The 24,304-nt window shown below is 45.4% G+C and overlaps 1 protein-coding gene across 7 annotated transcripts in view; it reads right to left on the bottom strand.

Moving 5' to 3' along the window:
- Positions 1-24,304, bottom strand: part of LOC146551036 (immunoglobulin superfamily member 21-like) — a 54,778-nt gene that overhangs the window by 10,687 nt on the left and 19,787 nt on the right. For 2 of the 7 annotated variants that reach the window (XM_085259248.1, XM_085259250.1), the window contains exon 2: positions 19,858-20,857. The exons of 3 other annotated variants lie outside the window; for them this stretch is intronic. The gene's annotated coding sequence lies outside the window, so the exon portion shown is untranslated. 2 more of the 7 variants (XM_085259249.1, XM_085259252.1) reach the window with 1 other exon arrangement.

Genomic DNA, 24,304 nt, shown 5'->3' with positions numbered 1-24,304 from the left:
CAGGTGCGCATAATTATTAGGCAACGTCCTTTCCTTTGGCAAAATGGGTCAAAAGAAGGACTTGACAGGCTCAGAAAAGTCAAAAATAGTGAGATATCTTGCAGAGGGATGCAGCAGTCTCAAAATTGCAAAGCTTCTGAAGCGTGATCATCGAACAATCAAGCGTTTCATTCAAAATAGTCAACAGGGTCGCAAGAAGCGTGTGGAAAAACCAAGGTGCAAAATAACTGCCCGTGAACTGAGAAAAGTCAAGCGTGCAGCTGCCAAGATGCCACTTGCCACCAGTTTGGCCATATTTCAGAGCTGCAACATCACTGGAGTGCCCAAAAGCACAAGGTGTGCAATACTCAGAGACATGGCCAAGGTAAGAAAGGCTGAAAGACGACCACCACTGAACAAGACACACAAGCTGAAACGTCAAGACTGGGCCAAGAAATATCTCAAGACTGGTTTTTCTAAGGTTTTATGGACTGATGAAATGAGAGTGAGCCTTGATGGGCCAGATTGATGGGCCCGTGGCTGGATTGGTAAAGGGCAGAGAGCTCCAGTCCGACTCAGACGCCAGCAAGGTGGAGGTGGAGTACTGGTTTGGGCTGGTATCATCAAAGATGAGCTTGTGGGGCCTTTTCGGGTTGAGGATGGAGTCAAGCTCAACTCCCAGTCCTACTGCCAGTTTCTGGAAGACACCTTCTTCAAGCAGTGGTACAGGAAGAAGTCTGCATCCTTCAAGTAAAACGTGATTTTCATGCAGGACAATGCTCCATCACACGCATCTAAGTACTCCACAGCGTGGCTGGCAAGAAAGGGTATAAAAGAAGAAAAACTAATGACATGGCCACCTTGTTCATCTGATCTGAACCCCATTGAGAACCTGTGGTCCATCATCAAATGTGAGATTTACAAGGAGGGAAAACAGTACACCTCTCTGAACAGTGTCTGGGAGGCTGTGGTTGCTGCTGCACGCAATGTTGATGGTGAACAGATCAAAACACTGACAGAATCCATGGATGGCAGGCTTTTGAGTGTCCTTGCAAAGAAAGGTGGCTATATTGGTCGCTGATTGGTTTTTGTTTTGTTTTTGAATGTCAGAAATGTATATTTGTGAATGTGCAGATGTTATATTGGTTTCACTGGTAAAAATAAATAATTGAAATGGGTATATATTTGTTTTTTGTTAAGTTGCCTAATAATTATGCACAGTAATAGTCACCTGCACACACAGATATCCCCCTAAAATAGCTAAAACTAAAAACAAACTAAAAACTACTTCCAAAAACATTCAGCTTTGATATTAATTAGTTTTTTGGGTTCATTGAGAACATGGTTGTTGTTCAATAATGAAATCATTCCTCAAAAATACAACTTGCCTAATAATTCTGCACTCCCTGTATATACATCAAGGCTGAGGCATGTTGTTGCTGAGGACTTTATTTATTTGAAAGCTGTACTCCCCAAAGTGCTCTACCAGGGGCAACAGGACACTGGACCATGTGCACAGTAACATCAAGCGACACCCCTCCCCCACCTCTGACAATATGACCACTCGTCTCTGCTCTTCATCTGTTTTTAAACCATCCTCAGGAAACAAACCCCTCCAAGCACCCAGGTCACTAAAACATGGCCAGATGGTGCTCTCATCCAGCTACAGGTGTTGATCTGACAGACTGATTCATCTTTGAACAGCAGGACCTGGAGAGCTTCACCTAGTCTGTCCTTTTCTACATTAAGTGCTGTGTTGAGAATATAACAGTTTTTCCTAACTGGAAACCTTGGATCACGAGAGAAGTACAGGCTCTGATCAGAACTGGTAACTCTGCCTTCCAGCTGAGGGAAAGTTTTCTGTACAGCACTGCCAGAGCCAACTCTAGGAGGGGTGTCAAACAAGCTAAGGAGGCTCACAGGAGGAGGATGAGGCCTTCAGTTTCACACTTAGCAGAGCAGCTCAACAACTTCTTTGCTCAGCGTCACCTCACCTCCCCCTCCTTCTCACCCAGCACTCTCCCTTTAGGAGCATGAGGTAAGGAGGCAACTGAGAGTGGTGAACTCCAAGAGAGCTTTGTGGCCATGATGGCATGGGGCTGTGGTCAAAGCCTGTGCGGACCAACTGGGAGGGGATCTTCATCAGGTTGTTTAACCTCTGCCTGACTCATGCCACCATTACCACCTGTCTGAAGGCCTACATAATGATTCCCATTCCCTAAAAGCCTGTAATAGACTTCCTCAATGACTACAGACCTATACCCCCTAAATCTTCAGTCATGAAGTGTTTCGAGTGTCTCAGCATATCAGAGACTGCCTACTGCCCTCTCTGGACCCCTACCACTTTGCTTACAGAGCAAATCAGTCCACAGAGGATACCATCTGATCCTGTATCACTGATCTCCTCACCAACCAGCCCAAATCAGTCAGACTTATGTCACATTCTAAAGATCTGACATGTGGGGTACCGCAGGGTTCAGTTCTGGGTCCTATTCTTTTTCTTTTGTACATGTTACTTCTAGGACTTCTAATTAGGCAGTTCCCTGAGGTGTCTTATCACTTCTATGCTGATGATATTCAGCTCTATTGCTCTTTTAAGCCAATGGAAGTCCATAAACTGTCCTGTTTAATTAAATGTTTAGCTTCCATTGAATAGCGGCTTGGTCACAACTACTTACAGCTGAACTCTGAGAAGTCAGAAACATTAATTATTGCCCCCGACAACCAGATATCAAACAGCATCTTGGTTCTCTCGCTCATCTGTTCACCCTAGCCTCAGGTACCTTGGTGTGATCTTTGATTCTGCCATGTCCCTAGAACAACAGTCTCGTCAGTTAATTAGGAATTGCCTTTTTCAGCTAAGAAACATCTCCAAACTGTGAATTTTGCTGTCTAAATCTGAGTTAGAAATGGTTATTCATGCTTTTATTTCATCTCGCTTAGATTATTGTAACAGTCTTTTTCTTTGTCTGAGCAAAATGAATCTTGACCATCTCCAGTTAGTCCAGAATGCTGCTGCAAAGCTTTTAACTAAGATACGAAAAAGAGAGCACATTACACCAGTGTTACGTTCATTACACTGGCTTCCAGCCTGAGATCATCTAATCAAAGGCTGTTGGTAGTCCCACAAACTTGTTTTAAGACCAGAGGAGATCGATCTTTTAGAGCGGTGGCCCCCAGGTTGTGGAATGCTCTCCCTCCATCATTGCGTTGCCTTGATTTTATTTATTCTTTTAAAAAGCAGCTTAAGACTCATTTATTTAAATTGGCTTTTAATTTGTGCTGTATGTTTGATCATTGATGTATTTTATGTATTTCTGTTTTATATTATTGTGAAGCACTTGGTGGTTTTTATCCTGTGAAAAGTGCTATATAAATAAATTGATTTGATTTATCTTTTCAATGGTCTGTTGTCATGTAGCAGTGAAGGCTTGATATAGGACCCAAAATGCAGACTAATTGGGAAAATTAAACTTAAACACAGCTTTATTGCTGAATGACTATGTACATAAACCAAGAAACCTAAACTGAGATACCAGCCGGAACACACAGCCAGAGGATGAGGGAGATCACCACACTGGACGGAGGGAGACACAGACAGTAAATACATCAGAGGGGGTCAGAGCAGAGATGAAACACCTGGGGAACACAGGTGAACAAAATCAACTGACGAGACAGGGGAAGAACAACCGAGTATGGAACACACAGGACTCTTGTCTAGTTTCAAACAAAAACAGGAAGTACGTGAAACATACACACCAAGATGCAGACTGATGAAACCCAGGGAACAGAGGGAGGGGTGAGAGAGGGAGGGACGAGAAAGGGCATAAGAACAAGGAGAGCAAGGGACAGAAAGGCAAGAGAAACCAGACAGACACACAGACCATGACTGGGGAAACGGGGGACAAACAAAGGACCTGCTGTGGTGGACACTCATGAAAGCAACCAACTAAATGAACACGTTGTCATGGTCCCTGTGCCTGCCCGGCCAGCCCAGTGTGGCCACAAATGTTTTTGTTTTTGTTTGCTCTGCCTTTGCTCTCCCCTCTCTTGCTCGCCTTGCTCTCTCTCTCTCCTGTCTCTCTGCCTGGGCGGAGCTCAGATTGAGCTCCCACCCTTGGCCCACGCACCTGCAGCTGATCACCAGTGATTCTGCATTTGGTTACTGACACTTCTTAAGGCAGGGGCGCTGAGCTACTCGTCGCTGGAATATTGAATAACTCTAGTTCAGGCATGGGCGAACTACGGCCCGGGGGCCACGTGCGGCCCGTTAAACGTTTTGATCCGGCCCGCCAAACTTGAAAAATTTTTTATAAATTAACCTTGTTAATGTTTTATTTCCCCTGCAATTCTGATGTTTCCTCACTAGATGGCGCACTCTAGATATATTGGCTTTGTTGAGGTGAAGCGGCGTAGGCCTATTACTCCACGTTTGCACTTTACCCTGTGACCTACCGCCCCTCTATGAAGATGAGCGGACCCAAGAAAAGGAAAGTGGACAGAGAATGTCGAGTGTTCAAAAAGGAGTGGACAACTAAATATTTTTTCACTGAACACCGATCATCTGCTGTTTGCCTGATATGCCAAGAAACTGTGGCGGTTTTTAAAGAGTATAATATTAGCCGTCACTTTGCCACAAAGCACGCAAATTATGCTAGCAAGCTCTCAACAAAAGAACGGGAATCTGCTGCTGAGAAGTTGGCAGCTAATTTAGCAAAGGCCAGCAAACCACTGTCAGAGGGCGAGTTTTTAAAAGAATGTATGGTAGAGACAGCAGGTATTTTGTGCCCGGAGACCAAAGACAAATTTGAGAAAATCAGTTTATCACGGCGGACAGTGACTCGCCGTGTAGAACTAATAGATGAAGATATCACCAGCATATTAAACAAAAAGGCGAAGTCATTCACTTTTTATTCTTTAGCACTGGATGAAAGCAACGATGTCAAAGACACTGCTCAGCTCCTCATTTTTATCCGAGGAATCAACGAAACCTTTGAAATAACGGAGGAGTTTTTGACAATGGAGTCTCTGAAAGGACAAACACGGGGAGAGGACTTGTTTGAACGAGTGTCTGCTGCCATCGAAAACATGAAGCTTCCCTGGAGTAAGCTTGTTAACGTCACCACAGATGGATCTCCAAATTTAACGGGAAAAAACGTTGGCCTGCTGAGGAGAATCCAGAATAAAGTGAAAGATGAAAACTCTGACCAGGATGTGATTTTCCTCCACTGCATCATCCACCAGGAATCTCTATGTAAATCGGTGTTACAGCTGAATCATGTTGTGAATCCTGTGGTGAAACTTGTCAACTTCATACGCGCAGGCCCGTCTGAAGTTTGCCAGAGAGCACATGGATGATACAGCAGAGGATTGGGAGAATGTCATGTGGTCAGATGAAACCAAAGTAGAACTTATTGGTATAAACTCAACTCGTCGTGTTTGGAGGACGAAGAATACTGAGTTGCATCCCAAGAACACCATACCTACTGTGAAGCATGGGGGTGGAAACATCATGCTATGGGGCTGTTTTTCTGCCAAGGGGACAGGACGACTGATCCGTGTTAAGGACAGAATGAATGGGGCCATGTATCGTGAGATTTTGAGCCAAAACCTCCTTCCATCAGTGAGAACTTTGAAGATGAAACGAGGCTGGGTCTTCCAACATGACAATGATCCAAAACACACCGCCCGGGCAACAAAGGAGTGGCTCCGTAAGAAGCATTTGAAAGTCCTGGAGTGGCCTAGCCAGTCTCCAGACCTCAACCCCATAGAAAATCTGTGGCGGGAGTTGAAAGTCCGTGTTACTCGGCGACAGCCCCAAAACATCACTGCTCTCGAGAAGATCTGCATGGAGGAATGGGCCAAAATACCAGCTACTGTGTGTGCAAACCTGGTAAAGACCTATCGTAAACGTTTGACCTCTGTTATTGCCAACAAAGGTTATGTTACAAAGTATTGAGTTGTATTTTTGTTATTGACCAAATACTTATTTTCCACCCTGATTTACGAATAAATTCTTTACAAATCCTTCCATGTGAATTCATGGATTTTTTTTTTCACATTCTGTCTCTCACAGTTGAAGTGTACCTCTGGTGCAAATTACTGACCTCTGTCATCATTTTAGGTGGGGGAACTTGCACAATCGGTGGCTGACTAAATACTTTTTTGCCCCACTGTATAGTATAGGCCATCCCTATACACAAACCAATATCATTTCAAAGTCTAAAGCTCATCAAAGATCCATAGGGGGAGGTACATCACTGTTTAAGATATTATCATGGAACAAAAAATACATTTCGTAAATGTATATGGCCCCAACGACTCTATGAACAATTTTTCTTTACTTTTGTCACAATCTGAAAGCAGGGACTCAAGCGCAGAACAGGTTGACGTCTCAGAGCACCGTTTATTTACACACCAGTGCGATAATATATACAGTGACGGGGAAAAATCCAGGGTTCCAAGGGATTAGGGGAAGGCTCTCTCTCTCACGTTCGCTCACGTCCTCACATCCAACTCACACACGTTCGTACAGCTGGGAGGTCACAGGTCCGGGAAGGTAAAGTTAGTAGCACAATTATCCAGCGATGAGAAAATCTGTGGCCCAGCCTCAAATAGTAGTCGGGAAATCAGCTGATCGCCAACAGGTGTGTAAGCCAAGGGCAGGAGCCAGCAGTGAGAAAGCAAAAACACAAGTGTAGCCTTATGAGGCCGGCTGGGCAGGCACGGGGACCGTGACAACTTTACCTAGAGCGTCAAAAATTCCCAGCATGCTTCACCATCAGAGCTTCTGTTGCGAGCACGTCACTACCTGACTGAGGTTCCTCTCATTCCCCTACCAAGGTCTCTCATTGTCCAGAATTTCTTCTGATGTCTTCTCCCACCATTTCTTCCAAATTTTGCCAGCACACTTGCTCCACTAAGTGGATTTCATGATCATGCAGTTGAGGTCACGGATCGCTTCTCATCGCTAGTCTGCCTACCACTTATATTTTTGCCTTATATTTTAGTATCCCCTCACCCTCATCAGTTGCACACCACAAAAGGAAGACAAGACAGGGAAGGAAAAGCCCAGGTATATTACCAGACAAGTTTTTGTGATAAATACTTCAGGTATGCCTCTTCCAGAACAATGCATTCCATTATTGTCACAAGATTTCAAGATTTTGCTTTTTCTCCAACAAACTAAGCAAAAAGTTTTCAAAGAAAAGTGATTTTATGTCAATTTTATAGGCATTTACATCTTAAAGCATGGTATCACCAACATTCTCACAATACCAATTTTGGTTTAAAAATAGAATGGATTATGACACATAGATCATGTGTCATGTTTCCTGTCCAGTCTGTCATGTGTTTCACGTCTGTGTTGTGTCCATGTTGTCAAGCTTGTGTGGCATGTCTATGGCTGTGTCCATTAAGAGACCGCATGCTTGAAGTACGCATTTTGAGACCTATTAGAGGATCATCATTTAGCCTGGAGAAATAGTTTGCTGCTTTATAAGAAAGCCCTCCGCAAAGCCAGAACATCTTACTATTCATCACTGATTGAAGAAAATAAGAACAACCCCAGGTTTCTCTTCAGCACTGTAGCCAGGCTGACAAAAAGTCAGAGCTCTTTTGAGCCAACAATCCCTTTAACGTTAACTAGTAATGACTTCATGAACTTCTTCACAAATAAAAATTTTTATCATTAGAGAAAAAATTACCAATAATCATCCCACAGATGTAATATTATCTACAGCTACTCTTAGTACCATTGATGTTAAGTTAGACTCTTTTTCTCTAATTGATCTTTCTGAGTTAACTTCAATAATTACTTCCTCCAAACCATCAACGTGTCTTTTAGACCCCATTCCTACAAAACTGCTCAAAGAAGTCCTGCCATTAATTAATTCTTCGATCTTAAATATGATCAACCTATCTCTAATAATCAGCTACGTACCACAGGCCTTCAAGCTAGCTGTAGTTAAACCTTTACTCAAAAAGCCATCTCTAGACCCAGCAGTCTTAGCTAATTATAGGCCAATCTCCAACCTTCCTTTCATATCAAAAATCCTTGAAAGAGTAGTTGTCAAACAGCTAAAAGATCATCTGCAGAGGAATGACTTATTTGAAGAGTTTCAGTCAGGTTTCAGAGCTCATCACAGCACAGAAACAGCTTTAGTGAAGGTTACAAATGATCTTCTTATGGCCTCTGACAGTGGACTCATCTCTGTGCTTGTCCTGCTAGACCTTAGTGCAGCATTCGATACTGTCGACCATAATATCCTATTAGAGCGATTAGAACATGCTGTAGGTATTACAGGTACTGCACTGCAGTGGTTTGTATCATATCTATCTAATAGACTCCAATTTGTGCATGTAAATGGAGAGTCCTCTTCACACACTGAGGTTAATTATGGAGTTCCACAGGGTTCAGTGCTAGGACCAATTCTGTTTACATTATACATGCTTCCCTTAGGCAGTATCATTAGAAGACATAGCATACATTTTCACTGCTATGCAGATGACACCCAGCTCTATCTGTCCATGACGCCAGATAACACACACCAATTAGTTAAACTGCAGGAATGTCTTAAAGACATAAAGACCTGGATGGCCGTTAACTTTCTGCTTCTTAATTCAGATAAAACTGAGGTTATTGTACTCGGCCCTGAAAAGCCTAGAAATATGGTATCTAACCAGATTCAAATCAAATCAAATCAAATCACTTTTATTGTCACATCACATGTGCAGGTACACTGGTACAGTACATGTGAGTGAAATTCTTGTGTGCGAGCTTCACAAGCAACAGAGTTGTGCAAAATACAATAACGTAAACAAGCAAAATACAAGAATGGCTACATCTGAAACTAATATGTACAATATGTACAATATATAATAGTATATGCATTTCTGGATTTGTATACTAAATATTTTTCTACGTGTGTGTGTGTGTGTGTGTGTGTGTGTGTGTGTGTGTGTACGTGTGTGTGTGTGTGTGTGTACGTGTGTGTGTGTGTGTGTGTGTGTACACATATTTTACAAATTAAATAGTGTAAACAATAAAATAAAATACATAAATATATAATATAATATATATATTCTTACTCTGGATGGCATTACCTTGGCCTCCAGTAACGCTGTGAGGAACCTTGGAGTCATTTTTGACCAGGACATGTCCTTCAATGCACATATTAAACAAATATGTAAGACTGCGTTCTTCCATTTGCGCAACATCTCTAAAATTAGAAATATCCTGTCTCAGAGTGACGCTGAAAAACTAGTTCATGCATTTATTACTTCCAGGCTGGACTACTGTAATTCATTATTATCAGGATGTCCTAAAAACTCACTGAAAAGCCTTCAGCTAATCCAAAATGCTGCAGCAAGAGTACTGACAGGGACTAGAAAGAGAGAGCATATTTCTCCTGTTTTGGCTTCCCTTCATTGGCTTCCTGTTGAATCCAGAATTGAATTCAAAATCCTGCTCCTCACATACAAGGTCTTAAATAATCAGGCCCCATCTTATCTTAATGACCTTGTAGTACCATATCACCCTATTAGAGCACTTCGCTCTCGCTCCGCAGGCCTACTTGTTGTTCCTAGAGTATTTAAAAGTAGAATGGGAGGGAGTGTCATGGTCCTGGGTCGGTGACCCAGCGCTTTTAGTTTGTTATCATTTTCTAGATGATGATTGTTTAAGTTCTGTGTTATATTCGGTCTGCCTCTGAGTCTGCGTCTGTATCTGTCTGTCTATGGTGTCACCCCATCTGTTTGTGAATCTGTCTGTTTAGTTCAATGTCTTGTCTGGTTCCATGTGTCTGAGTTTCCTGTTTTATTGTGAAGGTCCGTGTCGTATGTGAGTGTGATCAGTTTACGTTTCCCCTGTCCCGTCAGCCCAGATTCCTCCCAGCTGTGTTGCCCTCCTGTCTCTCATCCCCTGATTACTGGTGTGTGTATTTAAGCCCTGTGTGTTCTCCTGCCTGTTGCCGGTTCGTCTGTATTACTCAGTGTCAGTCTATGTATCCACTGCTCGTTTTCATTCAGGTTTGTGCTCTGTAGTTTAGTTGTTTCCCAGTTTAGTTTAGTTCGAGCCCCGTTTTGCTGTTTGTCCACATTCTTTTTGTGTTCAATGAATCACCTTCACTTCTCCACGACTGCCTGCGATTGGATCCTCATTTATTCCACACGGCTTGCCTCGGGAGCCGTGACAGTACGAACCGGCCACTATGGACCCAGCAGCAGTCAACCCGCCCGAGGAGCTCCGGGAGGATATTGTTTACTCTGTGGACAAATTAATTAACTTATGGCTCGAGCATGAGGGGAGAGAATTCCGCCAAGGCATAGCTGTTCGGCTACAGCGCTTAGTTTCTGGTCTCCCCTGGTTGCTCAGCTCACTTCACCCGCTCACACAGAATTTCGTTCTGAACGAGCTTCATCTTATCCCCCCTGCTACCACCCACCCTGCAACTCATGCTTCACTCCCTGACCCGACGGAGAGTGTCCTGCCCGGCCCGTCGGTCCAGCCTTCAAATGGGAAACGGCACTCACGCCGTCGACGCCCCTCGCCACAGTCGGACCCCAGGATATCAGAGCGGCCGACTGTGGTGAGTAAAAAGGATAACAGCTCCAATCTGAACTTTGAGACTTTTTCTTCTGGGGTTGTTCGGGGTGTGTCAGTGGGAGCTAATTCACAAAGCTTACCTACCTTCGTGATAACCGATCTCTCCCAGGTTGGCATTTTTAAGACTTCAGTGAAAGCAAAGGGCTGTTGTTCTTCTGAACCTGTTAAACCCATGTCAGCTAACCCAGGGTCTGCTGAAACTGTGGCATATATCCCAGAGACAATTAACACCAGCTCTGATAATACCAGGACTGTTTATTCTTTTGAACTGCAACCGGAAGCTCAGTTAGCCGCCCGGCCTCAAGCTCAGTTAGCCGCCCGGCCTCAAGCTCAGTTAGCCGCCCGGCCTCAAGCTCAGTTAGCCGCCCGGCCTCAAGCTCAGTTAGCCGCCCGGCCTCAAGCTCAGTTAGCCGCCCGGCCTCAAGCTCAGTCTCCAATTCCACCACCGTCGTCATCCCAACCATTGTTTCAGTCACCCTCAGTTCAGCCTCCTGTTCAGCAGCCACTAGCCCTGCACCCTGTGTCACTTGCTACTCCGGTACAACAAGCTCAGTCAAATCAATCTAAAAGGAACTGTGTTTCATCCGTTTGTTCTAAGCAGAACGTCAAACCTAATGATAATGTAATCATTCCTAAAAAGCTGGCCAGTTCGGAGACTGTGACGCGCTCCAGGGCCTCCCCAGAGGCTGAGTTTCAGCCCTCAGCCCACTCTGGACCCCTGGAGGCTAGGAACCCAGCTGAGGACTGCACCCGGCTGTCACTGCCTGAGCAGAGTCAATGCTCTGGGCGGCTGAAGTCTGCTATGTGTTTGCCAGAGGCCCGTGCGCCTGCTGGTTCTGTTCTGTCCCTGCCAGAGGCCCGTGCGCCTGCTGGTTCTGATCTGTCCCTGCCAGAGGCCCGTGCGCCTGCTGGTTCTGATCTATTCCTGCCAGAGGTCCTCGCACCTGCTGGTTTTGTCCTGTGTGTTCCAGGGTGCCCCTGTGCCCACTGGTCCTGAGACTGTTCTCGCTGGAGGGCCCGAGGAGCCTGTCCAGCCTCCTTCCTCGTCAGCTGGGGGGCTCGAGGAGCCCGTCCAGCCTCCTTCCTCGTCAGCTGGGGGGCCCGAGGAGCCCGTCCAGCCTCCTTCCTCGTCAGCTGGGGGGCCCGAGGAGCCCGACCAGCCTCCTTCCTCGTCAGCTGGGGGGCTCGAGGAGCCGGTCCAGCCTCCTTCCTCGTCAGCTGGGGGGCTCGAGGAGCCGGTCCAGCCTCCTTCCTCGTCAGCTGGGGGGCCCGAGGAGCCCGTCCAGCCACCAGCTGCTCCACCAGCAGCCTCATCCTCGCTTGCAGCAGCAGTTTCATCCATGCCGCCGCCTGCTGCAGCGCCTCCGTCTCCAGCTTCCACGCCAGCTGCAGCCTCCGTGTCTTCACCCATGCCGTCGCCTGGCTCGGCCTCTGCTGCATCCTCGCCTGGTCCAGAATCAGCATCATCCTCGCCGTTGCCTGGTCCGGCTCCGGCTTCAGCATCACCCACGCCTGGTCCGGCTCCGGCTTCAGCATCACCCACGCCTGCTCCGGCTCCGGCTTCAGCATCATCCTCGCCTGGTCCAGCTTCTGCTTCTGCTTCAGCCTCGCCTGGTCCAGCCTCTGCTTCTGCTTCAGCCTCGCCTGGTCCAACCTCTGCATCCTCATCAGCATCGCCTGGTCCAACTTCAGCTTCAGCATCAGCATCGCCTGGTCCAGCTTCTGCTTCAGCGTCCTCATCAGCTTCGTCTGGTCCAGCCTCCGCTTCCGCCTCGTCTGGTCCAGCCTCCGCTTCGCCTGGGGCTGCAGGGGCCACGCAGCCTTCAGGTCCCCTACTACCACCTCCACATCGTCGGTCATCTGCCAGGCCGCTTGTTGGGCATCTCCGCCACCGTGGACGCCCTCCTGAACGCCGCCACTGCCTTCCGCGTGGCCGGCCTCCGGACTTGTTTCCACGCCGCTGTTGCCGTCCGCACGGTCGGCCCCCAGAACTGTTTCCGCGCCACTGCCTACTGCGTGGCCGGCATCCGGACCTGCCCCGCTGCCATTCGCATGGTCGGCCTCCTGAACTTGGCCATCTGGGCCTTTTTGGACTCTGTCCCTCCGTCCTGGGCCCCCTCCGCCCGCCCTGGTCGGGTCCTTTTCTGTTTTGTTTTGGTCGGTTTTTGTGTTTCTGCTGGGCTGTCTGGAGCCAGCCCTTGAGGGGGGGGGGGGGGGTACTGTCATGGTCCTGGGTCGGTGACCCAGCGCTTTTAGTTTGTTATCATTTTCTAGATGATGATTGTTTAAGTTCTGTGTTATATTCGGTCTGCCTCTGAGTCTGCGTCTGAATCTGTCTGTCTATGGTGTCACCCCATCTGTTTGTGAATCTGTCTGTTTAGTTCAATGTCTTGTCTGGTTCCATGTGTCTGAGTTTCCTGTTTTATTGTGAAGGTCCGTGTCGTATGTGAGTGTGATCAGTTTACGTTTCCCCTGTCCCGTCAGCCCAGATTCCTCCCAGCTGTGTTGCCCTCCTGTCTCTCATCCCCTGATTACTGGTGTGTGTATTTAAGCCCTGTGTGTTCTCCTGCCTGTTGCCGGTTCGTCTGTATTACTCAGTGTCAGTCTGTGTATCCACCGTGTCTTCTCCCTGCTGTTCATCGTCATCCTCCTCTGCTCGTTTTCATTCAGGTTTGTGCTCTGTAGTTTAGTTGTTTCCCAGTTTAGTTTAGTTCGAGCCCCGTTTTGCTGTTTGTCCACATTCTTTTTGTGTTCAATAAATCACCTTCACTTCTCCACGACTGCCTGCGATTGGATCCTCATTTATTCCACACGGCTCGCCTCGGGAGCCGTGACAGGGAGAGCCTTCAGTTTTCAGGCCCCTCTTCTGTGGAACCAGCTTCCAGTTTGGATTCAGGAGACAGACACTATCTCTACTTTCAAGATTAGGCTTAAAACTTTCCTTTTTGCTAAAGCATATAGTTAGGGCTGGACCAGGTGACCCTGAATCCTCCCTTAGTTATGCTGCAATAGACATAGGCTGCCGGGGGATTCCCATGATGCATTGAGTTTTTCCTTTCCAGTCACCTTTCTCACTCACTATGTGTTAATAGACCTCTCTGCATTGAATCATATCTGTTATTAACCTCTGTCTCTCTTCCACAGCATGTCTTTTATCCTGTCTTCCTTCTCTCACCCCAACCGGTCGCAGCAGATGGCCGCCCCTCCCTGAGCCTGGTTCTGCCGGAGGTTTCTTCCTGTTAAAAGGGAGTTTTTCCTTCCCACTGTTGCCAAAGTGCTTGCTCATAGGGGGTCATATGATTGTTGGGTTTTTCTCTGTATCTATGAAGCGCCTTGAGGCGACTTATGTTGTGATTTGGCGCTATATAAATAAAATTGAATTGAATTGAATTATTACGTCACCGCGACGCAATGACGGCTGTCCCAATCCGAAGGGTACTTCAAATGCATACTCCAAATATGCTGTCGATTTCCCAAATGTCAAGCGTCGTCCGGTGCACGCTTCGTGGTCCCATATATCCCAGAATTCATAGCGCGGCGGTGGGTGTGGATAATTTTGCCGCAAAATACGGCAGAAGCAGAGCGGCCGAAGAGTGAACTGTCAAAAGTACTGAATATTATGTCACTTATTTATGTGCGAATGTTTAATAATGAAGACATTCCTGTTGGCCACATGTCGGCAGAGTTATGTGACATTAGTGATGTTTGTACTAACTTGGTTTTAGAGCCTTTACTTTAAAATATACGCCGTTCAATAGTTGACCATAATCTTACAGAGAATGTGATGATTTTATGGATAATTAAAGTCAGTCATATATCCACAAACACAACAAGCTGAAACTCAGTGATGCTGCTCGGTTTGTAGTCCTGAATATCACGGCACAAGCAGGATTCACTGCACTGTTAATGTTAGCTATGTTATATTGCTGCCTCTGTTCGGTGGTGTCGAGCCAAACGGATTTTAACGTGTGTTTGAACGAGCTGACGGTTCACTCGTTAAGCTGAAAGAAAGATGCTTTGATCACAGGAGTCACACATGTGTCCACTGTACCATCTGGAAACTCTTCTTGTTTAGCACTCGTAATAACACAAACACTAAATCCTCCTTCTCTTGTGCTGTTTTGTAGCAGTGTATACACCTGAGACTGTCACCTGTCTGTCTGTCCTGCATTCTTTCTCTCTTTCTTTCTCTCTGATTGTGGAATAAAAGTATGAACATGTGTTTATAAGTTACACTTGTGTTTGAATCCTGCAGCTTATCACACATTTGATTTCCATGTGTGACAACTGCAAGTGTCCAGAGTGAGGACAGACTGAGGGACCCACTGCTGCACATCATCTGTGAGGCTTTGCACTTTGATACAGAGTCCGTCTGTATCTGGAAGTCCCACAGGATCTTAGCTCGGTCATTCTCCACCACCCTTGGGGGTGTCTCCCATTTTGACCTCGGAACTTCCAGGCCATATTCGGCACAGATGTTTCCATATACTATGCCGGCCACTTGGTTATTGCGTTCAATGTATGCCCTGCCTGCTAGCATCTTGTGCTGCCATGATTAGTGCCTCTGTGCTGTCTTTCAGTCCAGCTTTGTCCAGCCACTGGTAGGATTTCTGGATATCAGCCACCTCCTCTATCTGCCGGTGGTACATACCATGCAGGGGCCTGTCCTTCCATCATGGTTCCTTGTATCCCTCCTCTTTCTTGGGTTTCTGCTGCCTGAGGTATTCACCGAGCACTCGGTCAGTTGGGGCCATCTTCCAGGAAAGCCAGCTTTCCTAGCTGCCTCTTCATGGTTCCCATTCGCCTGCAGGAACCCCAAGTACTTGTAACTGTCCTCTATGTCTGCAATGTTGCCTTCTGGTAGCTCGATCCCCTCAGTTCTGACTACCTTCCCTCTCTTTGTTATCATCCGACTACACTTCTCCAGCCCGAATGACATCCCGATGTCATTGCGTAGTGTGGATCAGTGAATCGATGTCTCGTTCACTCTTGGCATACAGCTTGATGTCATCCATGTACAGGAGGTGGCTGACAACTGCTCCGTTCCGTAGTCGGTATCTGTAGCCAGTCTTGTCAATGATCTCACTGAGGGGGTTCAGGCCTATGCAGAACAGCAGTGGGGACAGAGCATCTCCTTGGTAGATCCCACACTTGATGGTGACTTGTGCTATGGGCTTGGAGTTGGCCTCTAGTGTTGTACGTCACATCCCCATTGAATTCCTGATGAAGGCTCTTAGGGTCCTGTTGATCTTGTACAATTCTAGGCATTCCAGTATCCAGCTGTGGGGCATTGAGTCATAGGCCTTCTTGTAATCAATCCAGGCAGTGCACTGGTTGGTCAGCCTGGTCTTGCAGTCTCGGCTGACTGTTCTGTCTACCAGTAGCTGGTGTTTTGCACCTCTGGTATTCTTGCCAATCCCTTTCTGTGCCCCGCTCATGTATTGACCCATGTGCCTTTTCATCTTAGCCGATATGATGCCTGACAGGAGCTTCCATGTAGTACTGAGGCAGGTTACTGGTCGGTAGTTGGATGGGACCGGTCCCTTCTTGGGGTCCTTGGGGATCAGGACCGTCCGACCTTCGGTTAGCCATTCCAGGTGTCTCTCGTCCACTAGCAGCTGGTTCATTTGTGCTGCCAGACGCTCGTGGAGTGTAGTCAGCTTCAGCCAGTAGGCGTGAACCATGTCGGGGCCTGGTGCTGTCCAACTCTTCATACTAGAGACCCTTGCTTGGATGTCTGCCACCATGATGGTTACTGGACCCTGTTCATGGAGGTTGCTATGGTCTGCCCTCAGATCCACTAGTCACTGAGCATTGCCGTTATGGGTTGCGTCCTTCTCCCATATGCTCTTCCAGTATTGCTCCGTCTCCAGCCTTGGTGGTGCTGTTCTCTTATTGTTCCCTTGCCACTGAGAGTACACCTTTGCTGGTTCTGTGGAGAACAGCTGGTTATTTTTCTTTTCTGCTGAAAAGAAAATTGGAAGAAGTGAGAGTTCATTGAAAAGAGTACACAGATAGAAAATTAAGTACAATTAAGAAGAAAGAAGAGAAAGAGAAAGAAGAGAAAACCCCAAAAATCATATAATAATAATAAATTTTATTTATAAAGCGCCTTTCAAGACACCCAAGGACACTGTACAATAGGATAAAACACATAATAGAACAATGACACAATGAAGGACAATAAAACAAAAGCACAAGATAAAATTAATGACAGTGGGAAGAAAAAACTCGCTTTTAACAGGAAGAAATTCCAGGAGAACCAGGCCAAACAGGTGAAACAGGTAGTGGGCAGCATGCAAGGGGTTACCTGTGATGGCCCTGGTTTTCCTGAAACAGGAGGTGCTGGTGATGGCCTCCAGGGATGGCAGAGGGGAGCCAATGATTTTTTGGGCAGTGTTATTTACCCTTTGTGCAGCCTTCCTGTTGTCAGTCGTGGCCTCTGCATTTCAAATACCCAGGCAGTAGGAGAGCTGCTCCACTTCTACCACTCCTCACAGTAGAAGGCCAGCAGCAGCTTATGGTGGTGTCATCGGCATACTTGACATCTGAAGGTGGTCCACTTTGGTGGCAAGGATGTCTGGGATTGTAGTGTTGAATGCTGAGCTGTAGTCCACAAAGAGCATCCTCACATAACTCTTACTGTTCTCCAGATGGCTCAGTGCTCTCTGAAGTGTGATGGTGAAGGTCTCCTCCCAATTCATATCCCCAATACATAATTTCCCCTTGGGATCACAATAAAGTACTTTGATTCTGATTCTGATTCTGATTTGATTTGTAAGCAAAATGGTAGGAGTCAGGACAGGGCCATATGCAGTCTCTAAGGTGCGAAAACACTATCTGTTCAAAACACTTCATGACTACAGATGTGAGGGTTATAGGTTTGTAGTCATTAAGGCTGTCTATTCCAGGTTTGTGGGGATGGGAATGACACCGTTCCCACCTGGCATAAGTCAGGGAGAGGTTGAACAGCCTGGTGATGATCCCCTACCAGTTGGTCCTCGCAGCCCCTGGGATGCTGTCTGGGCCAGCAGCTCTCCTGGGGTTCACCACTCTCAGTCTCCTCTTAACCTCATGTTCCTGGAGGGACAGGGGTGTGTGCCTGGTGCGGGAGAGAAGGAGGGCAGGGGTGTGGGAGAGGGGTCATCTCAAACTGGGCAAAGAAGGTGTTAAGCTCCTCTCCAAGTGTGAGGCTGCCGTCAGGGGCTGGGTGGCTCTGGCCTTTGATGTTGGAGAGGGCTTGGATGTCGCTCCACACCTGGTGGGGGTAGTCATCTGCCAAGAAGCACACTACCTTCCTTGACATGCTTCCTCATGTTGGCTTTGGCAGTGCTGTACAGAGAACTGTCCATCAGCCTTAAGGCTGAGTTTCAAGTTCTGTTCAGACCTTGATTGCGGTTTGAAAAAAACTCGGATGTTTTTTGTCATGGTCCTGGGTGTTTCCCAGTGTTTTATGTTTGATTTCTATTTCCTGATTATTGGTTATTCATTTGTTGTTTGTTGTCCGCGTATTTGTGAATTGTGTCTTGTTTCCTGTTTTATTTTGATTCTCCCAGTCCTACGTGCAGTGAGTCTAGTTTTGCTTCCCCTTGTCTCGTTATGTATAATTAACCCCAGCTGTGTCTCCCTCCTGTTTCTCATTCCCTGGTTGCTCCTGTGTGTATATAAGCCCTGTGTTTTCTCCTGATTGTTACTGGTCCGTCTGTGTTCCTCCGACAGTTCTCCCTGATTATCCTTCTTCATGTTCTCGCTGTCGCCTCGTGTTCAGGATTGTTGTTTAGTTCTTAGTTTTCCCCAGTTTAGAAACTACAAGAGTAGTTTCCGTATTTAACCTGTGAGTGGAATATTAAAGACTGGCCGTCCTGTGACTAAACAGTTTGAAAGACGGTGAGCCCACTCAACTTCCACTACAACCACCACTACTATTGTCAGCAGCCGTCAGCTCAGTCATCTACTCCACTACCCGCTCCACTCCCACCACAACCATCACTTTGGTCACCAGCTCAGTTTCCAGTGTTGTCACCAGCAGTGTTGGTCAAGTTACTTGAAAAAAGTAATCAGTAACTAATTACTGATTACTTCCCCAAAAAAGTAATCCCGTTACTTTACTGATTACTTATTTTCAAAAGTAATTAATTACTTAGTTACTTAGTTACTTAGTTACTTTTTAAAAACACGATTTACAACCTGAAGAGGTGATAAAGCGATAGATCTTTCAGCCCAATTCTACTTTTTCTACATAATCCATCATACAAAATGTAATCAAATGGAAAGGTCCCTTTTTAAAACTTGTTTTATTAGTTTTAATCTTTTAACTTTATGCATCAAGCAAAAAATTTAATTATATGCACCATTCTCTGACTTGAAGAAATTAGTTTAACATTTAAACCTATTTTCTACACATTCCAGCACATAAAATAAAATATTTTTTGTGTTTACACTCACTCTTTCAAATAGATGCAAGTAAAACACAGCAGAAAATAAATAAAGTCAAAGACTCAGCGGTCCTGTTGCTCTATTTTTACCTGTAAAGCAGGACTGCAGTAGGCGGGGGTTTACCCTGGTGCAGGTGTGCCGCGGTCAGTTGAAGAATCCGCGAGTTTCTCTGTGAATTTCCCATTACGTGGTAGCGCACTCGGTGCTTGCTTGGAAGTTTAGGGGTTTTTTTTCGCTGTCAAAAGAAGTTTTCTTCCCACGCACAACGGACACTAATGTTTTTGTCACTTTTTATGGAATCAAACTCAAAGTAAGGTCAGTACTTCCACGCTTTAAACGCTGCACGCTCATACTCTCTCCCACAATCGATATGTGATCCATTGTTGATCTGCACACAGCTGTTGTCACTAACGGCGCACTCGCTTACGTCACTGTTGTGAGACATTCTCGCAAAAAAATCACGGTTTTAGTAACGCAGCGTTCCTACGGGAAAGTAACGGTAATCTAATTACCGTTTTTGCAATAGTAATCCCTTACTTTACTCGTTACTTGAAAAAAGTAATCAGAACGCGTTACTGCCCATCTCTGGTCACCAGTTCTGTCGCCAGCTCAGGCTCCTCAGCTCTGAGCACAAGGTAAGCGGCGGGGCCAGACGGCATCACCGACCCTCTGCTGCGGTGCTGTGCTAACCAGCTAGCAGGTGTGTTCGCTTCAATTTTCAACGTGTCCCTGGCTAAGTCTGTGGTCCCCACATGCTTCAAGAGATCTACCATCATCCCTGTCCCAAAGAACAAGCAGCCCTCATGCCTGAATGACTACCGTCCAGTTGCACTGACCCTATGGGTGTTGGACTTCCTCACTGGCGGTACTCAGGTGGTGAGGGTGGGTAGCTGCATCTCCAACAGCATCAACATCAGCACGTGAGCGCCACAGGAGTGTGTCCTCTCCTCTCTACTCCCTCTACACTTCAGTCTGTGTGGTCACCCAAGGCTGGTGTTGGACGCCATCTCCAACAACGATGAGGCGGCCTACATGGATGAAGTGAAGAATCTGGCATCGTAGTGCCGGGACAACCACCTCCAGCTGAGCGTCGGCAAGACCAAGGAGGGGGTGGTGGACTTCAGAAGGAGTCAGCAAAGAGACTACAAGCCCATTATCATTAATAGAGCTCCAGTGGAGAGTGTGCAGTCCTCAGTATCTCGGTGTCCACATCTCCTCAGACCTGACATGGTCTGCCCACATTCAGGTCCAGACCAAAAAGGCTAGGCAGCGCCTGTATTACCTCCGACAACTGAGGAAGTTCAGGGTCTCTCTTATATACAGACACTGTGGAGAGCATCCTCACACAGAACATCACATCATTGTATGGAAACAGCTGTGTCAAGGATAAAAAAGCTCTTCAGAGAGTGATCTGTATAGCAGAACACTGCTGCAGGACAGCTCTCCCTTCCCTTCAGGACATTTACGTCAGGAGATACTGGACTAGAGCAACTCAGATTTTGAAGGACCTGTCCCATCCCAGCAACGAACTGTTCCAGCTTCTGAAATCAGGCAGAAGGTTCCGCACCATCTGAACAAAAACAGAGAGGCTCAAGAGGAGTTTTTATCCTCAGGCCATTCGTGTGTTGAATCAGCTTACTCTGGACCCCTGGAGACAGCGCAACCTGTTTCACCTCGGAGCTCTACTGGGCCGTCTCAGCAATCACTCTCTGCTGAGAGCATGGGTGAGTTAACTCAGCTGCCTCAGTCCTCTGCTGGAAGCTCGAGTGAGCTCATTCGGCCAGCTGAGGACTGCACCCTGCTGTCACTGCCTGGGCAGAGCCAGTGCCCTGGACTCTGAAAAGAACAAATTACACTTCTGTAAAACCTTTTACTGGTGTATTTTTTAAAATCTAACATTTCATGTACAGTTTTCTCTCACCATGTTACCAGGCTGCTAATTTTTCTGTAGATGGATGTAAAACAGTTTTAATCAGTTTGTTTATATCATGCTTAGGTTTATGCTAAAAGTTTATGCTAAAATCTCAAATGCAACATTTAATTTCTAGATAATTCTGATATTTACAATAAATCTGGACCTCTCCAGATTGTGTGGTTGATCATGCATTGTCTAAAATGAGGAGAACAAAGACTGAGTAGTGAATTATTCAAACTCATGGACTATGAGAGGAACACAGCAACGCAAATAGGGAAAATTGCAGTAGTCCCATCAAGAGGTGATAATAAAATAAATACGAAAATTGAGTGTTAACCAGTCTTTGACAGCAAGAGGCTGCAGTGGGACAGAGACATCCAATTTCAATGGGAAGTAAACTGGGATGTCATCAATACAAAAGTGTAAGAAAATATTATATTTCTTGATAATGAATCCCAAAGGTAGCATGTATAATGAGAACAGAGCAGAACCCAAAACAGGCCCCTGTGGTATACCACACAGGGCAGAACAAGAAGAATATTCACTACTGGCAACAGAAAAAGACCTCTTTCACAAATATTATTTAAATTACCATAAAATGGTGTCTTTCCGACCAACATGTAGTGATGGACCGTGTCAAAGGCAGCGGCTAAATCTATAAGAGCTAAAACAGCAGAACATCCTGAGTCAACAGTTAAAAGATAATTAAAAACTCTCAGTACTGTCATGGGATTTAAAACCAGACCACTTCACAAACACAATCAACATCCAAAATGGTCTGAAGTTGCTTAAACTTTTTCTACATGATTTGACTTTAGTAATACAGTATTTGTCTAAAATGTGATTGTCGCAAAGTGGAACCCAGGTGGAGGAAAACTCACCTAAATGTTCATCTCCTCTACCTAAAGGACCTTTTAGCTTCTTTTAATAATGCTATCAGAGGTGCGAGGGCTGCCTATTTCTTACACTTGGTTGCAAATAGCAGAGGTAATCCTAAGGTGCTATTTAACACCATTAGTGGCTTTGTTACTCCTGCTCTTCCCGCGGCCCCGTTTTCTTTCTTTTATGCTTGCAAAGATGAAGAATGTAAGAATGAACTTTTCTCATTCAGCACCTGTTATGTCTATCTCCACCTCATCACACCCTGTCATTTTGGACACTTTCTCTCCTGTTTCACTACCTGAGCTAGCAAAACTAGTGAATTCAGTGAAAGCATCCTCTTGTCCACTTGGCATTGTACCTGCATCATTATGAAAAAATGTCTTCTGTGCTCACTCTAATCAACCCTGAACTGGTGTCTGGTATAGTTCTGGTTTATTTTAAAAAATTCTACTATTCTCTCACTTTTAAAAAAAACCTCAGTTAGACCCCCTCTCTTTGGAGCAGCTACAGACCTATCTCTAAATTACCGTTAATTGCTAAGCTTCTAGAAAAGGTTGTGGCTAAGCAACTTATAGCGGCTCTGGACAAACATAGCATTTGCGATAAGTTTCAGTCCGGCTTTCGCAGAGCTCACTCCACAGAATCAGCCCTTCTTAGGGTCTCAAGTGACATTTTGATGAGTAATGATGCAGGAAAATGTTTGGTCCTACTTATGTTGGACCTAACATCAGCTTTTGACACTGTTGACCACCACATCCTCCTTGAAAGGCTTAAACATTGGGTTGGTGTATCTGGTACTGCCTTGGAGTGGTTCTCCTCATATCTACATTAGAGATGGCACGATACCACTTTTTTATGTCCGATACCGATATCATAAATTTGGATAGCTGCCGATACCGATATGAATCCGATACAGTGTTTTTTTTAAATCAATAACACTGTTTTTTTTTTAATATCTTGCTGCATTTTGTATAAGTTCATAGTCAAGTTTAAATAAACAACAACACTAAAGCTATTCTGTTATACCTGTATGTAAAAAATACACTGCACCCAAAATAGTTCATAGTTCAGCAATACTGATCAATCTAATAAACTTAAACCTGCACCATCCTCCCTATTCTGGTATTTTAAAGAGTACTTAGCAGAAATATTAAACAACCTAACTAATAGCAAGCAAAAAAAAAAAAAGGGAACCACCCACCCTCCACCTCATGATTCTTAATCGACGTAATCAACTTTAATTTGATGCAGGTTGGAAAAAAAATGCACAGAAATAAATTATTTTTCAAGAATAATTAAATACATTCAACAACTGTAGACTGCTCAGATGGTATCTTCCCAAAGGAAAAAGTACTATAGTTTACTAGGGTATATTAGACTTAATAGTTACTATATACAGTAATGGACTTCTATATATTTTATGTCAGATTAAAACTTTGGGTGTAAGATTCAGATAATTATTTATTAAAAGCTAGACATTTTAAATGAGAATAAGAAAGAAAAGTATGTCTTTGTGCCCCCCTTTTCCCTGTTAATGCCCTATCCTCCCCCCTGGCTAAACTTTGCTAGATCCGCCCCTGCACAGTTACCAGCCGTTAGCTGCGTAGAAAAGGATCCTGGTGTAGAAAGTAATATTAAATAAATTCTAACAACAGCTTATCGAGGTTAAACGTGCTGCTGTTATTCAGCCACTGGTTTCCTCTTTCTGGTGCAAAGTGGGCCAAAAACAAACAAGAGAGACGGACTCGCAACAGAAAAGCCGATCAGCTGATCATTGATCAGTTTCATGATTGAAGAAGCAGCAGGAGAGGGAGGGGGAGAGAAGAAGCAGTCGCTCCATATATCGGTTGTTAAACTTAACGATGGAATGCTTTACAAACATTCAGAGATGAACTTACACACTTGCTTTACTTCTCTCTGGGATCACTTCCTCGGAGATGAAATGCTGGTTTGGTAGCGAGGCTATAAATACACACAGCCGCTCTATCACGTGATGCATACTGCTCCGACGTGCTACGGTTATGAGCCGAGTTACACCGTGTCGCAAGTTTTGTGAGGTGCTTTTTTGATATTTAATGGATCTGATTACATTTTTTATTTCTCTCCGATATCCGATCCAGTAATTTACGTCAGTATCAGACCGATACCGATACGTAATATCGGATCGGTCCATCTCTAATCTACATAACCAATCTTTTTCTGTGGTGGTCTCTGATTTTAGGTCATCCTCTACCTCCCTTACTTGTGGTGTCCCTCAGGGTTCGGTTTTGGGGCCTTTATTGTTCTTAATATATCTTCTCCCCCTCCAGCATATAATGGGCTCTTTTAGGACATTTCTTATCACTGTTATGCTGATGATATTCAGTTGTACATTTCTTTTAAGCTCCAGGATTTATCTAAGCTTCAGCTTCTAAATGACTGCTTAGATTCCATCAAACGTTGGATGGCTGCAAATTTCCTCCAACTCAACGATGGGAAAACTGAAG

Source organism: Mchenga conophoros, linkage group LG20 (assembly GCF_057382185.1).
Source record: "Mchenga conophoros isolate Kocher_MC1m ecotype Shallow Benthic linkage group LG20, M_conophoros_male_GT1.1, whole genome shotgun sequence".
Lineage (NCBI taxonomy): Eukaryota > Metazoa > Chordata > Actinopteri > Cichliformes > Cichlidae > Mchenga > Mchenga conophoros.
Note: the sequence above shows the minus strand (reverse complement) of the source record. Positions and strands in the feature narration are given on the sequence as shown.